This window comes from Sorex fumeus, unplaced genomic scaffold (assembly GCF_029834395.1).
Source record: "Sorex fumeus unplaced genomic scaffold, SorFum_2.1 ptg000020l, whole genome shotgun sequence".
NCBI lineage: Eukaryota > Metazoa > Chordata > Mammalia > Eulipotyphla > Soricidae > Sorex > Sorex fumeus.
This window is the reverse complement of record NW_026606077.1, coordinates 10,313,329-10,322,134: the sequence shown is the minus strand read 5'-3', so window position 1 is coordinate 10,322,134 and position 8,806 is coordinate 10,313,329.

Genomic DNA, 8,806 nt, shown 5'->3' with positions numbered 1-8,806 from the left:
CCTACTAGTAGGTGATGGAAAGCCTCCCCCCAAAAAACATCTAAAGAATATCCTATCTAAAGAATAGGATAAGGGAGAGTTAAGGACATGGCAAGGGAAACTGTAAAACAAAATATGGCACAAAGACAGTGAGGTAGAAAGATTGCCTGGTTGAACATATGGTTCAGCCACAGTGGTGGACACTGAGAAGAAAAATTATTTGAAAACATACTCACATAGCTGCCTCTCACCAGTTACCGTTTATTTACATGGTAGTCTCTGCAAGGAAGAAAAGAGAGATAGTACAGTGGAAAAGGTACGTGTCCTGTACTTGGCTGGCCCAGGTTTGATCCTTGGCATCCCCTATTATCCCCTAAGCACCGCCAGGAGTAATTCCTGAGTGCAGAACCCAGAGCATCTCTGGGTGTAGCCTAACCTCCTCACCATCACCAAACAAAGGAGTCCCTTAATGCTTTGGGAAAGTGGACAGAGAAAAGGAAAACGTAGCAATAGAGGCAGGAAAAAGAATCATGAGTGCAGGAACATGGAGTCTCTTGGCCAAGGTCAGAAGTTGGAGACAGCAAAGTGAGTGCATAGAGGAAACTTTCCACACTTCTTTTTGTTTGGGGGCCATATCTGGCCATTCTGAGGGTTTAATCCTGTCTCTGTGACCCAGAGAGGGCTCAAACTCGGATTAGCTGCTAACAAGGCAAGTGCCTTACCACCCTTCTCCCCTTCATTGTTGTTGATATTGTGGCAGTGACTAGGGATTGCATACTCATCTAATTGTTGTAGTCATCAGGGATTATACATCAGGTTGTGATGCTCTCACACTCAGTCACAATGCACACAAAGGTTTGTACTCCCTTAGTTGGTGGACTTCCACACATGCTTACTGGAATCCATGCATGCCCCCTTAGTCGTACTCAAGACTTCAAACGCTTCTGACCACCTCCTCTCAGAAAAATGTGGCCTAGAGGTACAAACATTTGGGAACACTTATTTTTTTAATACCAGGGACTTAAGTTCTTGAACTCTGCTAAGAATCAGAGTTGATTATCATCTGAGGTAGTTGATATTTACAATATCCTTTGAGGTAAAAGAATACTTACTAAGACATAGGGAGTGTCATAAAGGCATATGGAAAGAAAAACCTAAAAAGCAACAGGAGAAATATTCTGAACATTCTTGAACCAGATAGGGAAAATGATTCTTCCTCACTGGGCTTTGGTATGTGAAAATCCTTAGAATAGAGTCTAAAATAGTGTTGTCATTCAATAAAAGTATCTGAATATTTAGTATGTTCTCTCACTCATTTATGGTCCTCTCTACTGAATTAACTGCAGTAATTAAAAAAAACTAGGTTGGAGATAATTAGCCAGGGAGTTTGGTGTCTGTGTTCCCACCAGTACCCATGATAAGAGCCCATTGGCACAACAAAGTAGTAATCAGCATGTATCACATCTGTTTGGAAGCCGTCTAAAGAGCCAGGCTAAGGTAAATAAATTGATATTTCAGTTGTGACAGGAACTGGTCTTATCTAAGCAGATTCCTTTATCAGAAAGAGATTGGAAAGGAGAGTGAACCAGCAGAACTTTAGAGACTCAGAGCTGGAAATGTACAGGAACCAGAAGTAGTTAGGAATTAGAAGTCACATGGTGGACATGTGACTGCAGCTAGGCACTACCTGAGAGGCTGCAGTGTCACACTGGCCTCCCCACCACCTCCCTTAGACAGCAGGTGCCTTTTCACCGGGTTCAAGGCTGCTACCAGGCTATCAGAGTTTTTCTGCTAGTGAGAAGGGTTTTCAACCTACCCCAATCCTCTTTTCACCCCCTTAAAAGCCAAAGATTCTATTGGAGATGTCTCCGTCATCAACTATCAGAACAGGGAGAAGGAGGAGTTGGCCCCTCAACTTCTATTGTTTGAAGGTCCTATATTATACTAAAAGAAAAGGGATTCAAATGGCAGGCAGACAAAAGAGGTAAAATAAACTGTCCACTATTAAATAGTTTTAATAACACTAAGAACTAACAATATGATCAGATTTGATTATAAGATTCTAAAAATACCAAACAAAAATTTCCATGAAGAATGTTTATTTGATTCTAGGGTTATTTCAAAAATTACATTTGAAGGCAATTCTAGTAGGTTTCAAAACTTTAGGGGAGGGCAGGCAATATGTCAGTATTATAATGGAAGTAAGATTCAATAACCCCACTGGAAATAAGAGTTGCTTAAGAGGTCAACTAAAAGATATATAGTAGGCTTCATATATAAACACTCCCAATATCCCTGATTTAAGCAGAGAGTGTTTAATTTTTCTAATATAAGAAAAGTTTTGGTGGTGGATGACTGTTGGAGGTAACTTGGTGTCCCAGCGATGTCTTTATGAAGTATCTGGAAATGAAGAGATAGTACAGCAGGTAAGGCACTTGCATTGCATGCAGTCAACCAAGGTTCAATTCTTGGCATCCTATATGGTCCCCCCAAGTCTCACCAGGAGTGATCCCTGAAGTTAGAGCCAGAAGTAAGCCCTGAACACTGTCAGGTGTGACCCTGAACTAATGATGATGATGATGATGATGATAACTTGTCTGCTAGTCTCTTAGATTCATGGTCACAGGTAGCTACTAAAGATCTGTGTAGTCTATCCAAGTTTGTAGGAGGAAGAAGAGAACAGAGAAAAGGAAAAGATCAAAATCCACTCTCATTGCTTTTGACAAAGAAAACTAGAGAGTTTCCCAATGCTGTTCACTCCTTCATTGCTATCCCCACTCACGCTTCATTTATCAAAATGGGCATTACTATTCCTAACAATAAAGATGGTTGTGAAAGAGGAAAACAGAATTCTTATGGTTGGTCTACACAAATTGTGAAACCTTTCCTGTGCCTGGGAAGGAAGTAGGTATTAAACAACTAAATTCTAGTACTGAACTTGGGTACTGCAGAACAAAAGTATGAGGTGGGGTGCAGGCATATACAGGAAGGAAAGAGACGAAGTAGAACAGTATGAGGGTAACTGAAAGTTTTGAGCAAGGGAATGATGTGATCAAGAAAATTCATATGGGAGCTGGAGAGATAAGATAGTACAGTGTGTAGGGCATTTGCTTTGCACATGGCCAACCCTGGCATTCCATGGGATTCCCTAAGCTCACCAGGAGTGATTCCTGAGCACAGAGCCAGGAGTAAGCCCTGAGCACCTTCAGCTGTGGCCCCAAATCAAACAAAAAAACTAAATTAAAGTTTTGAATGTCAGGAATGTGTACAATGAGTTAAAGTCAAGAGAGGATGGTGGTGGGCAGAACAGAAAGATTTTGTAGCAGAAGCTACATCATCAGCTAATACTGAACTATAATAGCAATATGTGAGGTGAGACAAAGGAGCATAGTCCCAAACTTGGGACATATATGTTTGGGGTCATGGTGCTTCCCACTCAATTGCACAAAAAGGATATCTTGCATTTTGATTGTACTTTGGATAAAAGGTTGAGCACATATAGGTGCTATCCTCTAGTAATTTCCTGATTTGACATTTACCCTAGATTCAAAATAATCATTTTCCCCATGAGATTTGGATTATCTACTTTTAAATAGAAAAAAAATCTTAGGAACTGAGATCACAGGAACACTTACTAGTGCCTCCCCCCCCCCCAAAAAAAGGGAGTGCACACCAAACTTATCATTCATTTATTCTGCACAGATAGAAGTAAAAAAGCTCATAAATGCTTTTTTCCTCTTCACTCCTTAAAGGACTAGCACAAGTCTCTGTCCTCTTGAACTTAACCTCTGGTGAAAGGAATAGACCCTTAACAGTGAGTCCCCAATGTGGTTCTGGCTCTAAAACAGGATTACTTGAGGGCCCTCATCCAGTAGCAAGGAGAAGATGCAGAAGGTGTATAAACTGAAACCTGAAGGAAGAGAGCAGTGAGCACTGACAGAAGAACAGACGGTCATGCTAGAAGGAAAAGCCTTAGTAAGGCCCCCAGCTTGGACAGTGTCTTGGCACATAACAAGTAACCCAAAGGCACCGTTTGATAGAAATAGATTCAGCGGTGGGAGTTTGGGGTGGAGTTTAGGGGTGAAGGGGGTGGGGGGCAGTGGGAGAGAAACAAAGAGAAAGTCCATTTGCCTGCTATGAGCTCAACTTGAAATAAAAAACCCAGGGGCTTTAACAAAAAGGGGAACATGGTCTGATTTGCTTCTTTTTTAAATAATAGTAATAATAAAGTAGGGGCCTGAGAAACAAAACAGTGGACAAAGCTCTTGCCTTGCACGTGCAAGACCAGGGTTTGATCCCCGGTACCCCATATGGTGGTCCCTGAGCACCTCCAGGAGTGATCCCTGAGCGCAGGGCCAGGAGAAAGCCCTGAGCACACCCCGGTGGGACCCAACAAAACAAAACAAATACATAAATATATCAAAGCCTCGCCCTGGCTTCCTCCGGGATTAAGGGACCAAGTCCCACGGTCACACCACACCGGCCCGCTTCCGCGAGGGCCGACGGGAGCGCGCGCCTCGGGCCCTCCCGGCGCGGCCAGGTGCCTGCTGTGGCTCTGGCCACTACTGGGCAGGACGCCGCGTGGGCTGAGCCGCGGGACCCGAGCGGGGCTGAGCCGAGGCTGGCGCTTCTCGGTCAGACAGCGCCGTACCTGCAGGCGGGCCTGAGGACTGGGTTCCTGCCTACCTCCTAGAAAGGACCTGAGCGCGCCCAGCCTGAGCTCTAGCTCCTCGGGAGGCAAGTGGGGGCCGGCGCGTGTCCCCCACTGACTGCGGGGGTTACTGGTCGGACCCCCGAGGATGCTTCCGAGCGCCCGGGTCAGTGGGGATCAGGATTCCCGAAAGCTCCGTCAGACGGACAAGCCTGAGAGTTTGAGCCGACGTTGCAAATGCTCCTATGCTTGGGTTTCTGAGGTTTAACGAGAAACCAAAGACAGATCCCCAAAGTGGGCAAAACGGAGGAGCCCCCCGGTCGCGCGCGAGACCCGGACGGGGCGTTACTGCCTGCTGGAACCCAGGCGTGAGATACGCAGCCCCCGGCGGGGGCGGAGCCTGGAGCGCCGAGGGGCGGGGCTTCACGGCGAGGGGCGGGACGGCGCGGCGGAGGGGCGGGGCCAGCGCCGCGCGCTCGAGCCCCGCCCCCAGCGGAAGTGCAGCCGGGCCCGCCCAGCGCTTTGCAGGCCGGTTCCCTTGACTCTTCCCCGCGCAATTCGGCTCCTCGAGTGAGTTCGGCCAGGGCCCCAACGCTAGGTCCGAAGAGGAGGCCCTGGGTGTCCGTAGCAGGCCAACCGGAGCAGTGCTTTCGGTCCCTCCTACTGCCCCACCCTCTTCTGTGCTTCGGTTACGGCGCGGCCGCGGGCGCCGCGGGGAGCCACACAGGTAACAGACTCGGCTAGTGAGGGCGCAGGTGTGGGAGTCCCGGGCCCGAGCGGGAGAGGCAGTGCTGGTGGCAGGTGCCCGACCTTTTTGCAAAGCGTCCGCGTTGACAGCGGGGTTCCGGAGGGCTAGTTCGCGCCCTAAGAGCGCTGCAGCACTCGGAGGAGGCAGAGGGGGCGGGACTGAAGCCCCCCTGAGCTTGGGGGCCGGGTTCTGTGTGTCCCCGCGTCTTGCGCAGGCTCCGTGGTGCCGGGAGGTGGTGAGCTGGTTAGGTGGGGGTGCATCCCAGCTAAGGGACTCGAAAGTTACCCCCCCCCCGTCCCAACAGACCCCCCTCGGCGAGTCGGGTCTCGCAGTCTCTCAGCCCGGGCGTGCACCGTCGCGGGTTTGCAGAATGAAAATCAATAAAATCGATGCAATGCAAAGAACACGAAACACGTTGGATTGTGATTATTTGCGTTTGTTAAATTCTTTTTATTTGTATTGTTTTTTTTACTCCCTTCTCGGAAAAGGTGGCTTCGGCTGTGATCGGGATCTCCTTCATCCCAAGTCGCGCAAACTTCCCAGGGCGGCTTGCGGGGTGAGGCGGCGGGAGGGTGCGCTCGACTTTGGGGTATAGCTCGCTTTCGCGTCCCATTGTCCGCACTTTAGGGACGTGCGCACCCCCACACCCCGAGTCCAGCTGCGGTGCTTCCCCGGGTTCACCATTCCCCACCCCCGTCCCGGGAGCTGCGCCCCCTCCTCCTTTCCCAGCTCTCCCTGGCGCTTTAAATAATGATATTTGCATGCAGGGAGCGATTCATAAATATGTCAGGGCCGGTGAAATATAGGCAACATTTCAAACTTTCTATTTAAAAAACATGAATTATGGCCGCGGAAAATGTGTTCCCATTTAAAGGCGATACGAAGTATTTGGTGTCTCGTCCCCGGGCCCATCCATCACGCAGACAATAAAGAGAGTTTTTCGCCCTGACACCCGCGATTTATGGGCGCCCTTCTCTGCCCTCATCACTCACCCGCCGCGGCCGGCCCAGGCGACAGGCCCCTCCGAGAGACCCCGCGGCTGCGTGTCCCCCTCCCGCCCCTGCCCTGCGAACTTTTTGCCGACCCCCCAAGACTGCGGCTCCCCGGGGCTGGCTCCCGGGAGTGCGGAGCCTGCGAGCCTGGCGGTGACGGTCTGGGCAGCTGGTGGGAACCGGAGCCACACTGGTCCTCTCACCTCCATCCCAGCCTCTGCTTCGTGACCAGTACCGACCTCGCCCGCAGAGCGGGGCACCACCCGGGGGAAGTTTTCAGGGCCTGCGGCGGTTGCCTATTGAGTGTGCGGGTTCCAGGCAAGCGGGGAGGAATGCATGCTCTGCTCGGCTCCCCAGGCCGATTGCTGGCCATTGGGGTCTGGGAGAGGCGAACGGGTCCCAGGCTTTCTTGAGCCTCGTTGGGCGGACGCTTCTAAGGCAAAGCTTTCTGCAACTTTTACAGAGCCGCCGCCTCCCAGCTGCGATCCCCGCACGCCTGTCCGGGTCCTCCGCAGCCCCTTGAAAACTGTCTTTATGGCAGGGGACCGAGAAGTTGGCAAGAATTAGAAAGGACAGGCCCCTTCCCTAGCTAGCGTGGGTCCAGGGTCAGACCCTGCCCACCAGATGCCCTCTTTCCGCCTCTCCCCACCTTGAGAGCACACACACTACACACACACACACACACACACACAGAGAGAGAGAGAGAGAGAGAGAGACACACACACACACACACAGGAGTGCGCTTCTCTTCCCCACGCCACCTCCGAATCTACGGGCAAAACTTGCATCGAAGAAAGTTCGGGCTTCGTCTGCTGCGAAATGTGCTTTCAGTTTTCGCTGCGGGCGGACTCGGCGGGCGGGTCCAGGCGCGCCAGCAGGATGGGTCTGTCGGTGGCAGCAAAGCGAGGGGCCTGTTGGCGGTAGACGGTGAGTCCAGCCTCCCGCAGAGGTCCGATCAGCCGGCGCGAGCACCAGGAGCCACCTCGTGTCGCGCACGGAGCCCGTGCGTCTGCTTACGGGAACCAGGAGCCGTTCCCTGCCAGATGACTGGGAGCTGGATTTATTCTGATACTCGCAGGGGGGTGTGGGGGGGAAACCAGCCAGAGAAATCCCATCGATTCTAAAAATGACAAGAATGAATTTATTAGATCGAGATTCATGTGTTAATGCAGGGAGACTAAAATTATACCAACTCCTCCACGCCCAGTGTGAACGGAAAATCCCTTCCGACTTCAAGAGCATGCAATATTTAGGTCTGAATATTTAGGTCTATAGAGAGATAGGAAATGTTTTTAAATTCTCGTGTGTACCTAGGACTAATTTGGAAAAATTCCAGATTAAGTGTTTCACGTTCCCTGCTTGAGTATAATCTGGGGTTTTAGGGCTAAATAACCACCGGATGCCTCATTCCTAAGGCCAGAGTGAATTTCACATTGTTCAAGGGTGAGCTATATCTATCTTTTAAAAAATAGTCACTGCGTGACAGAGTAAAATAAGTCCATTTAAGAAAAGCAAGTGTACCGATAACTGAGCTGTTACATCCATGCATTATTTCTGGGTGTGGAAAAATTCCTAACACATCAGCTGTGGAAAATATACAAGAATAGGGAGGTTCTCGGGAAGCCGGCATGTGGGGACCCGGTCCTGAAGCTCAAGGCACAGAGCACACTGAAGCTGGTTCTCCCCACAAGCACAGCCTCGGCACTGGCTTGTCTGGTGGACTCTTATGGGAGAGTCCATACTGCAGCGCCCTGGGGGTGCTCCCTGTACACCTGGGGGGCTTCCAAGCCAAGCAGGCTACCAGGCACAGTTCTTTCACACCCCCTCCCTCCACACACCCCCTTAAATCATCCCTCAGTTCTAACTGCACTAGCCTGGCAGCAGTCTTTGGGGCCTACGGATTTGTAATAGGAGCACAGGAAAAGGCAGACCATGCTTGGTTCCGAAATGACCCAAAGCCGGAAGCCAAAGTCCACCAGGAAGAAGACCACAATTTTGCACTGGTCCAGAATTCAGGCCCCACATGGTCCTCCCCAGAGCATTTAAGGGCCAGAGAAGTAAGAGAAGTAACGTAGGTGTCATTCATTACTTATCAACTGTTAGTCAGGCACTTATTCACCCTCTCAGGGCAGGCAGGGGCCCTCTTTCCTGGGGGTCTCATCCGCATATGCGCCAAGCTCTGGCAACTGCCATCAGCTGAGGTCAACCACGGAGAAGCTGTGAAATTCCAGCACCAAATGCCAATTCCAGAAAGGGCACGTGCAGTTGTGGACCCATCTTGCTACTATGGTCTCTATTTTTTCTCCCCCCCTAAACCTGGCAACCTAGTACACAGGTATAAAGTTTCCGAGAACCCTTGCTTGGGGGGAAAAAATGAGCAAGGACTTTATTCTGAGTTCCCAGGGAATTATATGCACTTCTGAGGCCACCGTGCCT